The 20,763-nt window shown below is 43.8% G+C and overlaps 1 protein-coding gene across 4 annotated transcripts in view; it reads right to left on the reverse strand.

Moving 5' to 3' along the window:
• The window catches only part of sema5ba (sema domain, seven thrombospondin repeats (type 1 and type 1-like), transmembrane domain (TM) and short cytoplasmic domain, (semaphorin) 5Ba), a 541,923-nt gene that overhangs the window by 362,970 nt on the left and 158,190 nt on the right, over positions 1-20,763 (reverse strand). For 3 of the 4 annotated variants that reach the window (XM_063051327.1, XM_063051325.1, XM_063051328.1), the window contains one exon: positions 20,419-20,471. The gene's annotated coding sequence lies outside the window, so the exon portion shown is untranslated. Of the gene's footprint in view, positions 1-15,507; positions 15,596-20,418; positions 20,472-20,763 lie in introns of all 4 variants that reach the window. The other variant, XM_063051326.1, reaches the window with a different exon arrangement.

A 20,763-nucleotide genomic window follows, 5' to 3' on the forward strand; every position in this document is an offset into this window, starting at 1 on the left:
CTTCTCACTGGCTCAGTAATGTAGTCAGCACAATCAAAGTACCCACCCTCCCCAGACAGTCTCTCTTCACCCACCACCCCCCATCAGACAGAAGACACAAAAGCCTGAAAGCATGTACCACCAGGCTCAAGGACAGCTTCAATCCCACTGTCATCAGTTTCTTGTACAATAAGATAGACTCTTGACCTCACAATCTACCTCATTATGACCTTGCACCTTACTGATTGCCGACACTGTGCTTTCTCTGTAGCTGTAACACTTTGTTATTCTTTGCCCTTGTTGGAACTCACTGTAATAATTTGATCTATATAAACAGTTTGCAAGACAAGCTTTCCACTGTATCTCGGTACTTATAATAAACAAAAAAAAGTTGTATTATAAACATTAGCTTTATTTGTCACATGTACATTGAAACATACATTGAAATGTGTCATTCGTGCCAGATCAAATCAGCAAGGATTGTGCTGGGTAGCCTGCAAGTGTCACTAACCCTAACCGTCTGTCAGGCACCAACACACTGTGGCATGCCCGGAACTCACTAACCCTAACCATCTATCCTGCACCAACCCACTGTGGCATGCCCAGAACTCACCGACCCGAACCCTCTGTCCGGCTCCAACACATTGTGGCATGCCCAGAACTCACTAACCCTAAGCGTCTGTCCAGTTCCAACACACTGTGGCATGCCCGGAACTCACCGACCCTAACCATCTATCCTGCACCAACACACTGTGGCATGCCCAGAACTCACTAACCCTAACAGTCTGTCCGGCTCCAACACACTGTGGCCTGCCCAGAACTCACCGACCCTAACCGTCTGTCCGGCTCCAACACGCTGTGGCATGCCCGGATCTCACTAACCCTAACCGTCTGTCCGGCTCCAACACACTGTGGCATGCCCAGAACTCACTAACCCTAACCATCTATCCTGCACCAACACACTGTGGCATGCCCAGAACTCACTAACCCTAACCATCTATCCTGCACCAACACACTGTGGCATGCCCAGAACTCACTAACCCTAACCGTCTGTCCGGCTCCAACACACTGTGGCATGCCCAGAACTCACTAACCCTAACCATCTATCCTGCACCAACACACTGTGGCATGCCCAGAACTCACCGACCCTAACCGTCTGTCCGGCTCCAACACACTGTGGCATGCCCAGAACTCACTAACCCTAACCGTCTGTCCGGCTCCAACACACTGTGGCATGCCCAGAACTCACCGACCCTAACCGTCTGTCCGGCTCCAACACGCTGTGGCATGCCCAGAACTCACTAACCCTAACCATCTATCCTGCACCAACACACTGTGGCATGCCCAGAACTCACTAACCCTAACCATCTGTCTGGCTCCAACACGCTGTGGCATGCCCAGAACGCACCGACCCGAACCCTCTGTCCGGCTCCAACACGCTGTGGCATGTCCAGAACTCACTAACCCTAACCGTCTGTCTGGCTCCAACACACTGTGGCATGCCCAGAACTCACTAACCCTAACCATCTATCCTGCACCAACACACTGTGGCATGCCCAGAACTCACTAACCCTAACAGTCTGTCTGGCTCCAACACACTGTAGCATGCCCGGATCTCACTAACCCTAACCGTCTGTCCGGCTCCAACACACTGTGGCATGCCCGGATCTCACTAACCCTAACCGTCTGTCCGGCTCCAACACACTGTGGCATGCCCGGAACTCACCGACCCGAAATGTATGTCTTTAGGATGTTGGGGGAAATCAGACAAGCCCGAGGAGAACATGAAACCCCTTTGAGACAGCGGCAGGAATTGAACCCCGAACTTACAGCTGACGATGTAAAGTGATTTCAAACGTGCAGCCCAATCCAACAGCAGTACTCTAATCCCTCTCTTCACTACCCTTGACAGCACCGTGCCAGTATTCACCCTGGGGTGCTGGTAGAGGCAAATCACTAGGGGAATTTGAGACGCTCTGCGAGAGGCAGATGTATGTTAGAAAAGTGACAGTTATTTAGCAGGAAAAGTTACATTGATCTAAAAGGTCAGCACAACTCGTGGGCCAAAGGCCTGGACTGTGCTGTATTGTTCCACGTTTTCTGTTCTATTCAGTACAAAACTCTCAGCTGCAGCCAGACTAGTGTCTTATTGTGTTTCTTCTTTGCTCTCTCCCACCCCAGGCCATACTCAACTTCAGCTTGTAGACAGACACAGGCGATGAGCTGAAGTCGCTTAGGTATTAACTCAATATAAATCCAATTTTAAAAGAACCCTGAGTCAAACTCGACTCTCAGTTAGAAGAAAAGTAATCCAAGAAGCTGGCACTAGTGATGCAGTCCCTGAGTTGAGCTATTAAATCACCCGGCCTCCAGGCATTTTCTGAAGTGGTGTGTTGTGGTCCTGTCACTCAGATCAAGCAGACTTTAATAGCAAATGATAAAACACTGGCACCAGTGAAGGCTTGACTCACAAGAGCAGTTCCAGGAATTCATAGAATGTAGAACTCTACAGCACAGTACAGGCCTTTCAGTTCACAACGCTATGCTGACCTTCTATCCTACTCTAAGATCAATTTAACCCTGTCCTCCCACATAGCTCATCCATTTCTCTAACATCCACGTGTCTATCTGTCTCTTAATGTATCTGCCTCTACCACCACCCCTGGCAGAGCATTCCATGAACTAGCACTCTCTGTGTAAAGAACTTACCTCTGAGAACCCTCTTATACTTTCCTACAATCACCTTCAAGTTATGTCCCCTGGTATTTGGCATCTCGTCCCTGGGTAAAAGCCTCTGTCTAACCACTCTATCTATGCCCCTTATCATCTTGTACCTCTCCATCAGGTCACCTCTCACCCTCCATCACTCATAGAAACAGTGCAAGTACTTCAGTTCACGATGTTGTACCGACCTTATAACTCACTCGAAGATCAACATAACCCTTCCATCTCACATTGCCATCTATTTTTCAATCATCCATGTGCCTATCCAAGAGTCTCCTAAATGTCTCAAGGTTGTTAAACAAGATAAGCAGAGGCAATGCCGACGGGGGGAAAAATAGTGATTCTTTAAAACAAAATATCGACTTACACCTTTTGCCTCCTTGGTCACCTGAGTCATCCCTCAGCCTCTTTCACTTCAAGCCCTCCAGTCACAGCAACTTCCTTGTGAATCTTTTCTGCAGCCTCTCTCACTTAATCCTTTTCTTGTCAGTGGTCAGCAGGGACTCAATGCACCAAAGGGTCAGCTTCTGTTTCTGTCACTGTTATGATGTCCTGGTACAACGTTTATTCCCCAGTCTCCTTCACGGAAACAGACTGGCCATTGACATGTTTCTGTTTGTGGAATACACTGCCCACTACTTCACAATAAACGCACTTCACAGGCAATAAAGCACACTGGACCTTGATTCCATAATGATGGTAGTTTTCCTTTCTTCCAATTAATTTCCCAGTACTTTCCCTGGGTCAAGCAGGAATGGGAAAGGGAGGTAATCAGAATTCTCGGCAGGCATCACAGAGGAAAGTTTCACTTTAGTTTATGTACATTCAGGAAGAGCTGACTGTGATCCAAATGGGAAAATTATCAAAAAAAAAGGAATCTTATACTTCCCAAGAGAAATCAAGAAAGGTCACGAAACAGATGTACCGGATGTTAACTATTTACTTCATCTTTTGAAAAGACTTACATTTCAGAACAAGCAGCAATTTTGAAAATTTATTTTACTTTTGCCTCTATGACAGATTGCCATTGTGTCCAAGCTTGCGACAGTAGGGCGCCTCTTGAGCAGCTCTTTCCGGTATCTCGGTATCCCCACATGCCACAGTGCGAGGCGTTCGTGTTATAATGCTCTCATATTCAACACCATTGATCACTGTTTACCACAGTATTGTTAAACTTCTCTCAGCGTCTGCAGTGTGCTAACAGCTAGCAGCAAATAGCACAGCAAGCACACCTGATGCCCTCATAGTGCCAGAGACCAGGATTTGCTTCTGGCCCTGGGCTCTGTCTGTGGGGAGTTTGCACGTTCCTCCTGTATACTGGTACACTGGTACTCCACTTTCAGACTCAAGTTCAAGTGTATTGTCATTCACCAGCTAAATGAAGGAGTATTCCTCTGGGGCCAAGGAGCCTATAGTCACACAGGGCACATATAATTACAATCTTGCACATACAGTCACAAAATACTATTAACATTAGTCTCTGAGTGTCATGGCCTGAAGATTGCTACGTTGTCATAACATGCAAGGTACATGTTTATGTAACACAGTATAATCTTCCTGGCACTATTATAAAACATATAGTAGTATAAAATGTGAAACAGCAGCAATAAAAGATGAAAGAGACCAGTGCAGGATGAAAGTGGGGAGTGGGGTAGGGGAGGGAAGGGCATTCAGACAGGGTGTATATGTCTGCTGGGTGGCAGCAGGCTGTAAAGAAGTCTAATAGCCTAGGGGAAGAAGCCTGGCAGCTCTGGCTCGTTTGCTGCAGTACCTTCTGCCTGACAGCGGGAGGTCCAGGAGGCTGTGGGAAGGGTGGGAAGGATGGGAATGACGGGAAGGGTGGGAAGGGTGGGAAGGATGGGAAGGATGGGAATGATGGGAAGGATGGGAGGGGTCTTTGACAATGCTAGAGGCACAGTGTGTGCAGTGCTTCAGATACATGTCCTGAGTCAGCAATGATGTCCATTAAACGGCCATTTTAAATTGCCCTGGTGTGTAGGCGAGCAGCAAAATCTGGCGGGCACTTGATGGGCATGAAGGAAGAATTAAAGATAGCTTACAGCAATAACAAACTTCTAATTCGTTCACAGTGATGTCAGTTTCTCCCTGCATGCACATTTGCAAATGCACATATGTGTGTGCATTTGCAAATATACACACACACACGCACACACACTCTTAATCATAGATGCAGATACGCAGGCTCACATGTCTACACTCATAAACACATACACACGCAATCTCATATTTACACACACACACAACTATATTTGCTGGCGCATACAGACATACAAACACACACACATGCTCTCACATACAAGCACACAAAAACACACCCTCACACATGTGCGTGCGCACACACATGCTCTCACATACTCAAGTGCATGCATACACCCATATGCACTGCTGTACACAATACTTGCATTGGAGAGAACAAACACGCAGTGAGACTGTGTTCTTGCATAGAGACTGCACAGCTGCCATTAGCTTAGAAAACATAATCAGAGTGAATTATGTTCAGTCACCCAACTGTTATCAGTGGTCACAACTAATTCACAACCTCACCAAGTATCTTATTTCTGTTTTATAAAAGTCATAGAGTCAAAGAGGGGTAGAAACAGGCCCTTCGGCCCGTCACAGCCATACTGCCATTTTGGTCCATCTTTGTTGATCCCATTTGTCCCCATTATGACCATATTAGAATTGGTGTGGTAAATTACTGAATAGCAAAGGGCTTTAAGGAATGGGATAAATCAGACAATAGGGGCCCTTTCTGGTTGGCTGCCAGTGACTAGGGTGTTCCACACAGGTCAGTATTAGGACGGCTACTTTTCACATTGTTTGTCAGTGATTTGGATAATGGAATTGATGGCTTTGTGGCAAAGTTTGCGGATGATACAAAGATAGGTGGAGGGGTAGGTAGTGCTGAGGAAGCAATGTGATTGTAACAGAACTTAGACAATTTGGAAGAATGGGCAAAAAAGTGGCAGATTCAATAGAGTGTTGAGAAACGTATGATAACACATTTTGGTAAAAGGGACAATAGTGCAGATTATTGTCTAAATGGGGAGAAGGTCAAACATCAGAATAGCAGAGGGACTTAGGAGTCCTCATGCAAGACTCCCAAAAGGTTAATTCACAAAATGAGTCTGTAAATGAGAAGGCAAATGCAATGTTGGCATTTATTTCAAAGGGAATTGAATACAAAAGCAAGGAGATAACGCTGAGCTTTTATAAGACACTTGTCAGGATGCACTTGGAGTATTGTCAACAGTTTTGGTCCCCATATCTCAGAAATGATGTGTTGTCATTGGAGAGAGTCCAGAGGAGGTTCCTAAGGATGATTCCAGGAATGAAAGGGTTAACATATGAGGAGCATTTAGCAGCATTGGGCCTGTACTCACTGGGATTTAGAAGAATGCGTACCAAATGTTGGAAGGACTAGATAGGGTGGATATGGAGAGGATGTTTCCTAAAGTGGGGCTATCCAGAAATAGAGGGCACAGCCTCAAAATTGAGGGGTGAACTTTTAGAATGGAGGTAAGGAGGATTTTTTTAGCCAGAGAGTAGTAAATCTGTGGAATGCTCTGCCACAGGCTGTGGTGGAGGCCAAGTCCATGAGTATACTTAAGATGGAAGTTGGTCATTTCCTGATTGGGGAGGGCATCAAAAGATATAGTGAGAAGGCAGGTGTATGGGGTTGAGTGGGATCTGGGATCAGCCTTGATGGAATGGAGGAGCAGACTCGAATGGCTGAATGGCCTAATTCTGCTCCTATGTCTCAACCTTCTGGTTTTATGGTCCCTTCACTTGATCCTTGGATCCTAGACTTTCATATGAGAAGATGGGAATGGTGGGTGGCTGTTCAAAAAGAAAGATTAAACAGTCCTAGCTTGTATCAGCAGGAACGTACATGAGTCACGGAGTTTCAGAGTCGTATTGCACAGGAACAGGCCCTTCAGCTTAACTGATCCGCGCCGGCCAAGATCGTAGTCCACTTTGCACATATTTTGCACAAGATCCTAGTCCACTTTGCACATATTTGGCCCATAGCATAGCAACACTTTTTAAAAAAGGAGGGAGAGAGAAACCGGGGAATTATAGTCCGGTTAGCCTAACATCGGTGGTGGGGAAACTGTTAGAGTCAGTTATAAAAGATGTGATAACAGCACATTTGGAAAGCGGCGAAATCTTCGGACAAAGTCAGAATGGATTTGTGAAAGGAAAATCATGTCTGACGAATCTCATAGAATTTTTTGAGGATGTAACTAGTAGAGCAGATAGGGGAGAACCAGTGGATGTGGTATATTTGGATTTTCAAAAGGCTTTTGACAAGGTCCCACACAGGAGATTAGTGTGCAAACTTAAAGCACACGGTATTGGGGGTAAGGTATTGATGTGGATAGAGAATTGGTTGGCAGAGAGGAAGCAAAGAGTGGGAATAAACGGGACCTTTTCAGAATGGCAGGCAGTGACTAGTGGGGTACCGCAAGGCTCAGTGTTGGGACCACAGTTGTTTACAATATATATTAATGACTTGGATGAGGGAATTAAATGCAGCATCTCCAAGTTTGCGGATGACATGAAGCTGGGCGGCAGTGTTAGCTGTGAGGAGGATGCTAAGAGGATGCAGGGTGACTTGGATAGGTTAGGTGAGTGGGCAAATTCATGGCAGATGCAATTTAATGTGGATAAATGTGAAGTTATCCACTTTGGTGGCAAAAACAGGAAAACAGATTATTATCTGAATGGTGGCCGATTAGGAAAAGGGGAGGTGCAACAAGACCTGGGTGTCATTATACACCAGTCATTGAAAGTGGGCATGCAGGTACAGCAGGTGGTGAAAAAGGCGAATGGTATACTGGCATTTATAGCAAGAGGATTCGAGTACAGGAGCAGGGAGGCACTACTACAGTTGTACAAGGCCTTGGTGAGACCACACCTGGAGTATTGTGTGCAGTTTTGGTCCCCTAATCTGAGGAAAGACATCCTTGCCATAGAGGGAGTACAAAGAAGGTTCACCAGATTGATTCCTGGGATGGCAGGACTTTCATATGATGAAAGACTGGATGAACTAGGCTTATACTCATTGGAATTTAGAAGATTGAGGGAGGATCTGATTGAAACGTATAAAATCCTAAAGGGATTGGACAGGCTAGATGCAGGAAGATTGTTCCCAATGTTGGGGAAGTCCAGAACGAGGGGTCACAGCTTGAGGATAAAGGGGAAGCCTTTTAGGACCGAGATTAGGAAAAACTTCTTCACACAGAGAGTGGTGAATCTGTGGAATTCTCTGCCACAGGAAACAGTTGAGGCCAGTTCATTGGCTATATTTAAAAGGGAGTTAGATATGGCCCTTGTGGCTAAAGGGATCAGGGGGTATGGAGGGAAGGCTGGTACAGGGTTCTGAGCTGGATGATCAGCCATGATCATACTGAATGGCGGTGCAGGCTCGAAGGGCCGAATGGCCTACTCCTGCACCTATTTTCTATGTTTCTATGTTTCTAACACTTGCTTTGGACTGTTTGAGTCATTGATGCAAAGCAATGCATTCACTGTTACAATTTGATGTTTTGTAACAAATAAAGCTGAAGCTAATTTTTAATATTTATCCCTCGAAACTTTAAACTCAATGTACCTGTCGAAGTGCCTTTTAAATATTGTAAATATACTTGTGAAAGGAGATTTTCCTGAAACATGTAAGATCCTGAGAGATTTTTACAAACTGGATATTTCCTCTTGGAGATAAATTCTGAACAAGAGCCCATTAATAAAAGGGCTAGTCCATTGGAGATAAAAGGGCTAGTTCTTTGGAGGTAAAAGGACTAGTGCAAAGGGCTAGTTAATTGGAGGTAAAGCTTTTTTTTGTCTTTCATAAGGTCAGGAGTCTTTGGAACACTCTCTCTCAGATGGGGAAGGTAGCGGAGTCTGAATATTTTTAAGGCTAAAGTTTCAAGTTTATATTTATTGTTGATTGTCAGGCATACATAAATGGTATAAATGCAATGAAAATCAGTTTTTTACAGTGCAGGACTGTACCTACAAATGTGACAAACATGCCAGTTATCTGAAATTACCATAAATTATGCCTAAGTTACATGACAAAATAAACATAACATTAGTCATAAACAAAGGAGATTCTGCAGATGCTTCAAATACAGAGTAACACATACAAAATAGAAACTACAGCACAGAAACAGGCCTTTTGGCCCTTCTTGGCTGTGCCGAACCATTTTCTGCCTAGTCCCACTGACCTGCACACGGACCATATCTCTCCACACACCTCCCATCCATGTATCTGTCCAATTTATTCTTAAATGTTAAAAAAGAACCCGCATTTACCACATCGTCTGGCAGCTCATTCCATACTCCCACCACTCTCTGTGTGAAGAAGCCCCCTCTAATGTTCCCTTTAAACTTTTCCCCCCTCACCCTAAACCCATGTCCTCTGGTTTTTTTCTCCCCTTGCCTCAGTGGAAAAAGCCTGCTTGCACTCACTCTATCTATACCCATTATAATTTTATATACCTCTATCAAATCTCCCCTTATTCTACTACGTTCCAGGGAATAAAGTCCTAACCTATTCAACCTTTCTCTGTAACTGAGTTTCTCAAGTCCCAGCAACATCCTTGTAAACCTTCTCTGCACTCTTTCAACCTTATTTATATCCTTCCTGTAATTTGGTGACCAAAACTGAACACAATACTCCAGATTCGGCCTCACCAATGCCTTATACAACCTCATCATAACATTCCAGCTCTTATACTCAATACTTTGATTAATAAAGGCCAATGTACCAAAAGCTCTCTTTACGACCCTATCTACCTGTGATGCCACTTTTAGGGAATTTTGTATCTGTATTCCCAGATCCCTCTGTTCCACTGCACTCCTCAGTGCCTTTTCATTTACCCTGTATGTTCTACGTTGGTTTGTCCTTCCAACGTGCAATACCTCACACTTGTCAGTGTTAAACTCCATCTGCCATTTTTTAGCCCATTTTTCTAGCTGGTCCAAGTCCCTCTGCAGGCTCTGAAAACCTTCCTCACTGTCTACTACACCTCCAATCTTTGTATCATCAGCAAACTTGCTGATCCAATTTACCACATTATCATCCAGATCATTGATATAGATGACAAATAACAATGGACCCAGCACTGATCCCTGTGGCACACCACTAGTTACAGGCCTCCATTCAGAGAAGCAATTCTCTACCATCACTCTCTGGCTTCTTCCATCCAGCCAATGTCTAATCCAATTTACCACCTCTCCATGTATACCTAGCGACTGAATTTTCCTAACTAACCTCCCATGCGGGACCTTGTCAAAGGCCTTACTGAAGTCCATGTAGACAATATCCACTGCCGTCCCTTCATCCACTTTCCTGGTAACCTCCTCGAAAAACTCCAATAGATTGGTCAAACATGACCTACCACGCACAAAGCCATGTTGACTCTCCCTAATAAGTCCCTGTCTATCCAAATGCTTGTAGATTCTGTCTCTTAGTACTCCCTCCAATAACTTACCTACTACCGACGTTAAACTTACTGGCCTATAATTTCCCGGATTACTTTTCGATCCTTTTTTAAACAACGGAACAACATGAGCCACTCTCCAATCCTCCGGCACCTCACCTGTAGACAGCGACATTTTAAATATTTCAGCCAGGGCCCCTGCAATTTCAACACTAGTCTCCTTCAAGGTCCGAGGAACACCCTGTCAGGTCCCGGGGATTTATCCACTTTAATTTTCCTCAAGACAGCAAGGACCTCCTCCTTTTCGATCTGTACAGTTTCCATGATCTCACTACTTGTTTCCCTTAATTCCCTAGACTTCATGCCCGTTTCCTTAGTAAACACAGATGCAAAAAACCTATTTAAGATCTCCCCCATTTCCTTTGGTTCTGCACATAGCCGACCACTCTGATCTTCAAGAGGACCAATTTTATCCCTTACAATCCTTTTGCTCTTAATATACCTGTAAAAGCTCTTTGGATTATCCTTCACTTTGACTGCCAAGGCAACCTCATGTCTTCTTTTAGCCCTCCTGATTTCTTTCTTAAGTATTTTCTTGCACTTCTTATACTCCTCAAGCACCTTATTTATTCCCTGCTTCCTGTACACATCATACGACTCCCTCTTCTTCTTTATCAGAGTTGCAATATCCCTTGAGAACCAAGGTTCCTTATTCCTATTCACCTTGCCTTTAATCCTGACAGGAACATATAAATTCTGCACTCTCAAAATTTCTCAAAAATGCTGGAGGAACTCGGCAGGTCAAGCAGCATCAATGAAGGGGCATAAGTAGTTGACATTTCCAGCCAAGAGTCCTGATGAACAATCTTTGCCCAAAATGTCGACTGTCTATTCCCTTCTGTAGATGCTGCCTGACCTGTTGAGGTCCTCCAGCATTTTGTGGGAGTCATGTAACAGCATGAAAAGGACAACAAAGAAATATATTTGGAGGTAGTGTTACAATTTTTCAGGTCATTTCAAGAACCTGATGGCAATGGGGAAGAAGCTGTTGTTGATTATTGAGGTGTGGGACTTCAGACTCCTGTACTTCTTACCCGATAGCAGGAATCAGAAGAGGGAATAGCCAGATGGTGGGATCTCTGGTGTTGAAACATGGCCTCTTGTCCATGTTCTTGATGGTGTGCAGAACTGTACCCATGATGGAGCTGACTGTGTCTGGCAGTCACTGAAGCCTCTTGCATTCTTCCAAATTGGAGTTTCCAAACCAGGCCATGATGCACCTGGTCAAGAGTGTTTTCCACTGTATATATGTACATGTTTATCATAGTCTTCAAAAAGACCATGAGACGATACGATAGAAGCAGAACTAGGCAGACCCATCAAATCGACTCCGCCATTCTGTCATGGCTGATTTATTATCCCTCTCAACCCCATTCTCCTGCCTTCTCCCTGTAACCTTTGACACTTTTACCTATCAAAAACCTATCAACCTCTGCTTTAAATATACCCGATGTCTTGGCTTCCACAGCCATCTGTGGCAATGAATTCCACAGATTCACCACCTTCCGGATAAAAAATTCCTCCTCATCTCTGTTCTAAAGGGATATTCTTGTATTCTGAGGCTATGACCTCTAGTCCTAGAACCACCCCCCCCCCCCACCACCACTGTAGGAAATAAACTCTCCACGTCCACTCTATCGAGGCCTTACACTATTCGATAAGTTTCAATGAAATCTGCCCTCATTCGAATCTCCACTGAGTACAGGCCCAGAGCCATCAAACACAATTCAAATGTTAACTCTTTCATTCCCAGGATCACTTTCATGAACTTCCTCTGGACAAGCTAACAGTTGTTAGATATTTTGCATAATAAGAGGGGTTAAAGTTTCCCATAGGCCAGCAGGAATGCAGCATATACATTATGTGACAGAACAGGCTCAAGGGGCTGAATGGCTCCTCGTGCCCCTCATTCCTATGTTTGTGTGTTCACTCGATGAAAGATTCAGCTGCTGATGTCTGGTGGTAGATTCCTGACCTCAGCTCGGAGAAAGCCATCAGGACAGGATGACACTGTGTACCCTGTCTGCAAGAATAGCGGTAGAAAGTGGATTTGCCTTTTTGTCTGGGAGATTTCCATATGTGTGTGCGACTACCCAGAATTACTCTTTGTGTCCTTGTCTAATTGTGAATAGTTTTCATTATTCCCACTGTCTGCTGAATCTATGCCTATTCAACTCCGACTGCATCGCTTTGTCAGGCCACAGAGAACCAGGGGCATGTAACACCCTGATGACAGTTAACCCTTTCGCAGCAACACCCTCTTTAGAAGAGAAGAGGCAATGTCTCAGGAAGGTGAATTCCATCATTAAGGACCCCCACTATCTTGTCCATATCCTCCTCTCTATGCAGCCATCAGGCAGGAGGTACAGGAGCCTGAATGTTCACTAACAGCTTCTTCTCCACTGCCATCACGTTCTTGAACTCACCCGGAAAGCATTAATATTAGTTCAGACTATATTTAAATTGGTAAATTGTTTATTGTTGTCACAGGTACAGTGAATTCTTTGTTTTGCATGCCATCCATACAGATCATTTTATCGCATCAGTACATTGACGTAGCTCAAGGGAAACAATATCAGAATACAGAATAAAGTGTTACTATTATGGAGACAGTACAGTATAGGGAGACAATACAATCCAAGGTCGTAACAAGGTGGATTGTGTGTCAATAAGGCCATAAGACCATAAGATACAGGAGCAGAATTCAGCCATTTGGCCCATCAAGTCTCTTCCACCATTTCATCACAGCTGATTCATTATCCCTCCCAGCCCCAATCTCCTGCCTTCCCTTCATGCCCTGACTAATCACGAACCTATCAACCCCTGCCTTAAGTATACCCAGTGGCTTGACGTCCATAGCTGCCTGTGGCAACAAATTCCACAGATTCACTATGTTCTGGTTCAAGAAATTCCTCCTTATCTCTGTTCTAAAAGGATGCCCCTCTAGGCTGTGTCCTCTGGCCCTAGACTCTCCCACCATAGGAAACATCCTCCCAACATCCACTCTATCAATAGGTCACCGTCATTCTTCTGAATTCCAGTGAATAAAGGCCCAGAGCCATTGAACCCTCTTGATATGACAAGCTGTTTAATCCTGGAATCATTTTCGTGAACCTCCTTTGAACTCTCCAATACCAGCACATCCTTTCTTAGATAAGGGCCCAAAACTGCTCACAATACTCCAAGTGAGGCCTCACCAGTGTTTTATAAAGTCTCAACATTACATCCTTGCTTTTACATTCTAGTCCTCTTGAAATGAATGCTAACATTGCATTTGCCTTCCTCACCACAGACTCAACCTGCAAATTAACCTTCAGGGAATCCTGCACGAGGACTCCCAAGTCCCTTTGTGCCTCAGGTTTTTGTATTGTTTTGTCCACACTTTCAGTTCTTCTACCAAAGTAAGGGACCATACACTTCCCAACACTGTATACCATCCAATGATCAGCTCTTCTGCTTTGCTGACATGAGCAAAAGGTTGTTTTCAGGCACCATCTCACAATCGCCTTCCAAAACTCCAACTCATCATTATTTAACATTTGGCACACTATGGTGGTGTCATCTGCAAACAGGTTGGAACTTATGTTTAGTCCTTGAAATGCAGGAGGTTGAGGTGTGATCTAATCCGGATGTATACAATTATGAGGGGTGTGGATGGAGTCTTTTCCCAGAAAAAGGGAACAAAAAACTGGAGGGTAAGAGGTAAAAGATTTAAAAGGGACCTGAACATCAACATCTTCACAGAGAGTGGAGCGCATATGGAATGCGCTGCCAGAGGAAAGTATAATAACAACTTTTAAAATACGGATAGAAAAGGTTGAGGGTTATGGGGCAAATGCAGACAAATGGGCACTTTGGCCACCAGGAACCAGTCGGGTTAAAGATCCTGCTTTCACATCGTGTTGGTTTTATATTCCTTTTCTCTTTCAGCTTGTAATAATATCATTAGCAATACACACAAAATGCTGGAGGAACTCAGCAGGTCAACTAGCATCTATGGAGAGGCATAAACAGTCAACATTTCAGGCCTAGACCCTTCATTGGGACTGGAAAGGATGGGGGAAGAGATCAGAATGAGAAGGTGGGGGGAGGGGAAGGAGTACAACTCATAGGTGTTAGGCGAACGCAAGTGGGTGGGGGGTGGAGAGATCAATTAAGAAGCTGAGATGTGATAGGTAGAAAAGCTAAAGGTCTGAAGAAGAAGAAATCTGATAGGAGAGGAAATTCCAATATATTATCTTTGTTTCAATTTATTATGTCGTGTACATTGGGTACATTTATGTTAATTGTATAGCTATTGTGTTTCCCAAAATAGCTACTGTGATGTTATAATGTATGGAACGTGGCAGCCAATCTGGACTTCACGAACAGCAATGTACTGACGACTAGATAGTCTGCCTTACTGATGCTGAAAGAAGAATAGTTATCATCCGGGATGCCATTGCCAGGATCTTCAGACTTCCACGAGAAATTTGCGTCCAAGACAGCAGGCAGAAGGCCTGTCCCGGGGTACGTGGGTGGGAGGGAGGAATGCAGTTATTTTATTGCTTGTTGTGTGTGTTCTGTGTTATTGTGCTGAGCATTGTGGGTATTCTTCGTTGGCTCCAAAATGTGTGCTGACAATTCTGGATTGCCCTAAGCAAACCGGAAGGTGTGTTAGTTCTTAACACAAGCAGCACATTTCACCCTATGATTCAATGTACACACGGTAAATGAATCTTGAATCTTCAGTAATTTCTCGAACAACAAAAAATAATCTAAGACCCTCTCACCAGCCTAGGATGCTCTCTCAGCTCCCCTATCCCATCAGGCAGAAGATGCAAATACCTGAAAGCACATACCACTAGGCTCAAAAACAGCTTTTATCCCACTGTTATAAGACTATTGAATGGTTTGTAAACATGATGAGATGAACTCTTGACTTCAGAATCTATCTCAATATGACCTTGCATCTTGTTTCCTGCCTGCACTGCACTTTCTCTGTAACTGTAACACTTTAATCTGCAACCTGTTATTGCATTTCCTTCTACTGCCTCAATGTACGAAAGTGATCTGTCTGTCTGGCATGCAAAACAAAACCTTTTCACTGTAATAAACCCGAGGGATTCTGCAGACGCTGGAAATCCACAGTAACACACACAAAATGCTGCAGAAACAGCAGGTCAGGCAGCATCTATGGAGAGGAACAAACAGTCGACAGTTTGTGCTGAGACCTTTCATCAGGACCTCTTCATTGTAGCTTGTTACATGTGACCATACTAAACCAACTTACCAACACAGCAGCTCCCCCTCAGCACGGGATTGGAATGTTTGTTCTCAAACCTCTGGAATGCTTCTGAAGAGGTACCCATTGAATCCAGCTGATGATAAAAGGGAACTGCTAGACAAGTGAATTTTCACTAACAACTCAGTTGTTGCGTGGCAATTACTAATGAAACCAATTGACAATTTACTGAAGAAGCTGAATTCAGATGTTGACTGAACGCCTAGTGTATCTGTTAATTCCTCAGTTTAATTTCTGGTGAGGGGTTAAATGAACAGAATGAACAGAACAAGCCAGTGTTTTGTCTCTGACTGCAAAGTATTGGGATTGGTTTGTTATTGTCACACTTGCCAAGATACAGTGAAAGGCTTGTCTTGCATGCTCAGACCGTGTGGCTGCTGAAGCAAACGATACATTTCATTGTATGTTTCGATGTATTTGTGACAACTAAAACATTTAAAGAAACCTCACATACTGTTCATACAGATGAGATCATTTTACAGTGCATACGGAGAGAGTAATGTGAAACACTAACAATGCAGAATACAGTGTAAATCTACCAAAAAGTGCAGTGCAGGTAAACATGCAAGATCATAACAAGGTAGAACATGAAGCCAAGAGTCCAGCTTATCACACAAGAGATGCATTTGATAATGGTGGCATAGAATCTGTCCTGGAGTTTAGACATATATGCTTTCAGGATTTTATATCTTCTGCCATTGGAAGAATCAGAATCCGGTTTATTATTACCGGCACGTGTCTTGAAATTTGTTAACTTAGCAGCAGCAGCTCAATATAATACATAATATAGAAGAAGAAGAAGAAAAGATAATAAATAAATAAAGCAATCACAGTATATGTATATTGAATAGATTTTAAGTCGTGCAAAAGCAAAAATAATATATATTAAAAAAGTGAGGTAGTGTTTGAGGGTTCAATGTCCATTTAGGAATCAGATGGCAGAGGGGAAGAAGCTGTTCCTGAATCGCTGAGTGTGTGCCTTCAGGCTTCTGTACCTCCTACCTGATGGTAACAGTGAGAAAAGGGATTTGCCCTGGGTGTCGGAGGTCCTTAATAATGGACGCTGCCATTCTGAGACACCGCTCCTCGAAGATGTCCTGGGTATTTTGTAAACTAGTACCCATGATGGAGCTGACTAAAGTTACAACCCTCTGCAGCTTCTTTTGGTCCTGTGTCAGAATGCTCTCCACAGTGCACCTATAGAAGGTTTTGAGTGTACTTGCTGACATGCCAAATCTCTTCAAACTCCTAATGAAGTATTGTCACTGTCTTCCTTTGCTTATAAATACATCGATATGTTGGGACCAGGTTAGGTCCTCAGAGATCTTGACACCCAGGAACTTGAAGCTGCTCACTCTCTCCTCTTCTAATCCCTCTATGAGGATTGGTATGTATTCCTTCATCTTACCCTTCCTGAAGTCCACAATCAGCTCTTTTGTCTTACTGATGATGAGCGCAAGGGGAGAAAAGAGAATATACAGAGTGGGTGGGGTCTTTGATTATGCTAACTGCTTTACCAAGGCAGCAAGAAGTATGCCCATGAGATGAGAGGAAGGAGTTTTGAAGGGGGGGTTGAGGGGGAGTTATGTTTTTACACAACAGGAGGTTGAAATCTGGAACACACCGTCTGAGGATGTGGTGGAATTGTGATACAATGATTAAGTATGAGAGGTATTTAGACAGGGGTATAAGGATACAGTCTTTATGTAGGCAAACAGGATTAGTGTATGCCAGCTGAAAAGATCGGCTTCCGTACAACTCTGTGACTTTAGGAGAGCTGGATTAGGTAGAATTGTCTTCCCATTGCTGCACCCCTTCAATCACTCACATCGAAGGAACGGGGTAGGTGTGAAGGGTGAGGCCTCCGGGTTCTGAGCCAGCAAGCAGCTCAGAGAAAGATAAATGACAGAAGGATAGATACAGTATTTCTCAATGTAAATCTATCAGGCCCTGTCCGCCCCACTTCACAAACCTTGCCACACAGTTCAATGTCCCCATGAAACTGTACTCAGCGGCCACTTCATTAGGTACACCTGTTGTTAATGTAAATATCTAAACAGCCAACCATGTGGCAATAACTCAATGCACAATAGCATGCAGACATGGTCAACAGGTTCAGATGTTGTTCAAACTAAGCATTAGAATGAGGAAGAAATTTGATCGTGGAATGATTGTTGGTGCCAGACGGGGTGGTTTGAGTATCTTAGAAACTGCTGATCTCCTGGGATTTTCACACACAGCAGTCTCTAGTGTTTACAGAAAATGGTGTGAAAAACAAAAAAGAAACATCCAGAAAGTAGCCATTGGGAGGATGAAAACACCTTGTTAATTAGAGAGGTCAGGAGAATTCATGAGAAGGGCCAGTTTGGTTCAAGCTGACAGGAAGGTGACAATAACTCAGGTTATAGCAGTGGTGTGCAGAAGAGCATCTCTGAATACAGAACTTGTCGAAACTTGAAGTGGCTGGGCTACAGCAGCAGAAGATCACTAGCATACACTCAATGGCCACTTAATTATGTACAGGAGGTATATCTCAATGTAAATCTACCAACCCTTTGTCAATCTACTTGGCCCTGTCTGACTACTCCACAAGATTTACTTGACCTTCCAAAGTCCTCACACACAGCTACGCCCTTCCAAGCTGAGTCACTTTTCCCATTCCCTATGAGATAGATCGCCTGATTGAGTGGTGTCACAATAACAACTTACACTGCACTCACATTGCTTAAGACCAAGGAACTGAATCTGGACTTCAGTAAGGGACATGAGGAGTATAAGAAATGCAAGGGAACACTTAAGAAGGAAGTCAGGAGGGATAAAAGAAGACATGAGGTTACTCCAGTAGACAAGATGAAGGAGATTTCCAATGACTTCTGCAGGTATATTAAAAGCACAAGGATAGCAAGGGACAAAATTGGTCATTCGGAAGATCAGAGTGGTCATCTCTGCAGTGAAGCCGGAAGATCTTAAATGGATCTTTTTATGCATCTCTATTTATTGAGGAGATGGACACAGAGTCTATAGAAATGAGGCTAAGCAGCATCGACTTCATAGACCCTATACAGATTACAGAGGAAAAGGTGTTAGCTGTCTTGAGGCAAATTAAGGTGAATCCCCAGGGTCTGACAAGGTGTTCCCTCAGACCCTATGAGAGGCAAGTGCAAAAATTCCAAGGACCTTGGGAGAGATATTTAAAGCATCCTTAGCCATGGATAAGGTGCCAAAGGATTGGAGGATAGGTAATTCTGTTCCGTTGTTTAAGAAAGGCGAGGAAATTATAGGCCAGTGAACCTGGCATCAGTGGGTAAGTTATTGGAAGGTATTCTAAGGGAGCAGTAAGGTAAGGAGTGCAGGGGAGCAAAGGGATCTCAGAATATAGATCCCTAATTCCTTGAAAATGGCATTGCAGGTGCATAGATTAGTAAAGAACGCTTTTGGCACGTTGGCCTTCTTAAATCAAAGCACTGAGTACAGGATTTAACATGTTTTGTAGAAGTTGTGTAAGATGTTGGTGAGGCCTTATTTGGAGTTTTGTGTGCAGCTTTAGTCACTACCTACAGGAAAGATGTCAATAAGTGCAGAGAAAATTCACAAGGGTGTTGCCAGGACTTGAAGACCTAAGTTATAGGGAAAGGTTATGACCTTATTCCCTTCAGTGTAGAAGAATGAGGGGAGATTCAATAGAGGTACAGTATAAAAAATTATGAGGGGTACTGATAAGGTAAATGCAAGAAGACTTTTTTCCACTGAGGTTGGGTGAGACAAAAACTAGAGATCATAAGTTAAGGGTGGAAGGTGAAATGCTTAAGGGGAACATGAGGGGAACTTCTTCATTCAGAGGGTGGTGAGAGTGTGGAATGAGCTCCCAATGGAAGTGTGAGATTTGGGTTTGATTTCAACATTTAAGAAAAATTTGGATAAGTACATGGATGGGAGGGATATAGAGGACTATGGTCCAGGTGCAGGTCGAAGGTTGATAATTCGGCATGGACTAGATGGGCCAAAGGGCCTGTTTCTGTGTGGTGGTGTCGTATGATTTTTTGACTCTATGAAGGGGAAGTCTAAGGAACAGGCACCAGTCAGCAGTGAGCATTTTCAAGTTCCTGGCTGCCAACATCTCTGAAGGTTTTACTTGGGCCCAACATGTTGAAGCAATTATGACAAAGTCATGTCAGCTATATTTCATTAGGACTTTGAGGAAATTTGGTATGGCACCAAACATTCTAGCAAATTTCTACAGATGTACCATGGAGAGCATTCTAACTGGTTGCATCACTGTCTGGTACGGAGGGGCCACTGCAAAGGATTTGAAAAAGGCGCAGAAGTTTGCAAGTATAGCCAACTCCATCATGGGCACAAGCCTCTCCTGCACTGAGGAACATCTTCAAAAGGTGATGCCTCATAAAGGTAGCTTTTATCATTAAGGATCCTTACCGCCTGCTTCTCATTGCTACCGTCGGGGAGGACCATGAATATGCACACTCAATGCTTTGTCACCTCCACCATCAGTTTTCTGAATAGACAATCAGCCCATGACCCCTACTTCTTCTCTATTTCTATGACATTTAATTTTTTATATATATATATAAATTATATTTTATGTATTGCACCATACTGCTGCCACAAAACAAGAAGTTTCATGACATTTGTCAGTGGTAGCAAACCTAATTCTGATCCTGACTCCATGAATATCCTCTGTGTCCGATCTGCCAAGTGGTTTGCTGCTGAGGCCCTCTTTTACAAATCAATGGAAGCAATGTGACCAGAAGAAAAAAGGCATCTGATTCACCATGTCTTGGCCACAAAGGGGCATCGTGAATTAGGATGACTAATGATGGTGGATGGAACCAAGACTCAGCTTACTAACATACAAAAATGAAAAGGATTTTAAATACTCACCGTGGCTGCATCACAAGCGTGTTGCAACTCTTGTCTCTATGTTCCCGTGGAACCTGCAAGAGAAAGAGGAGGGAGCCTTTGGGTAAAATGGTTCATTTAATGAATCAGACCAAAGGAGTGGGGCACCCACTGAAAAGGACCTTTCAAAATCAACCCACAACTGTCAATGTTAGCAACTGACTTGGGATGTGGTTTAACAGAGCTTCATTAGCTTGGCCGCCATCCCTCTCTGAAGATATTTCTTAGACCAGAAGCCCTAGCAGCAGAATTAGGCCACTCAGCCTATCAAATCTGTTCTACCCTCTGGCTAAAGAACTTCTTCCTCATCTCTGTTCCAAATGGAAT

This window comes from Mobula hypostoma, chromosome 6, assembly GCF_963921235.1.
Source record: "Mobula hypostoma chromosome 6, sMobHyp1.1, whole genome shotgun sequence".
Taxonomy (NCBI): domain Eukaryota; kingdom Metazoa; phylum Chordata; class Chondrichthyes; order Myliobatiformes; family Myliobatidae; genus Mobula; species Mobula hypostoma.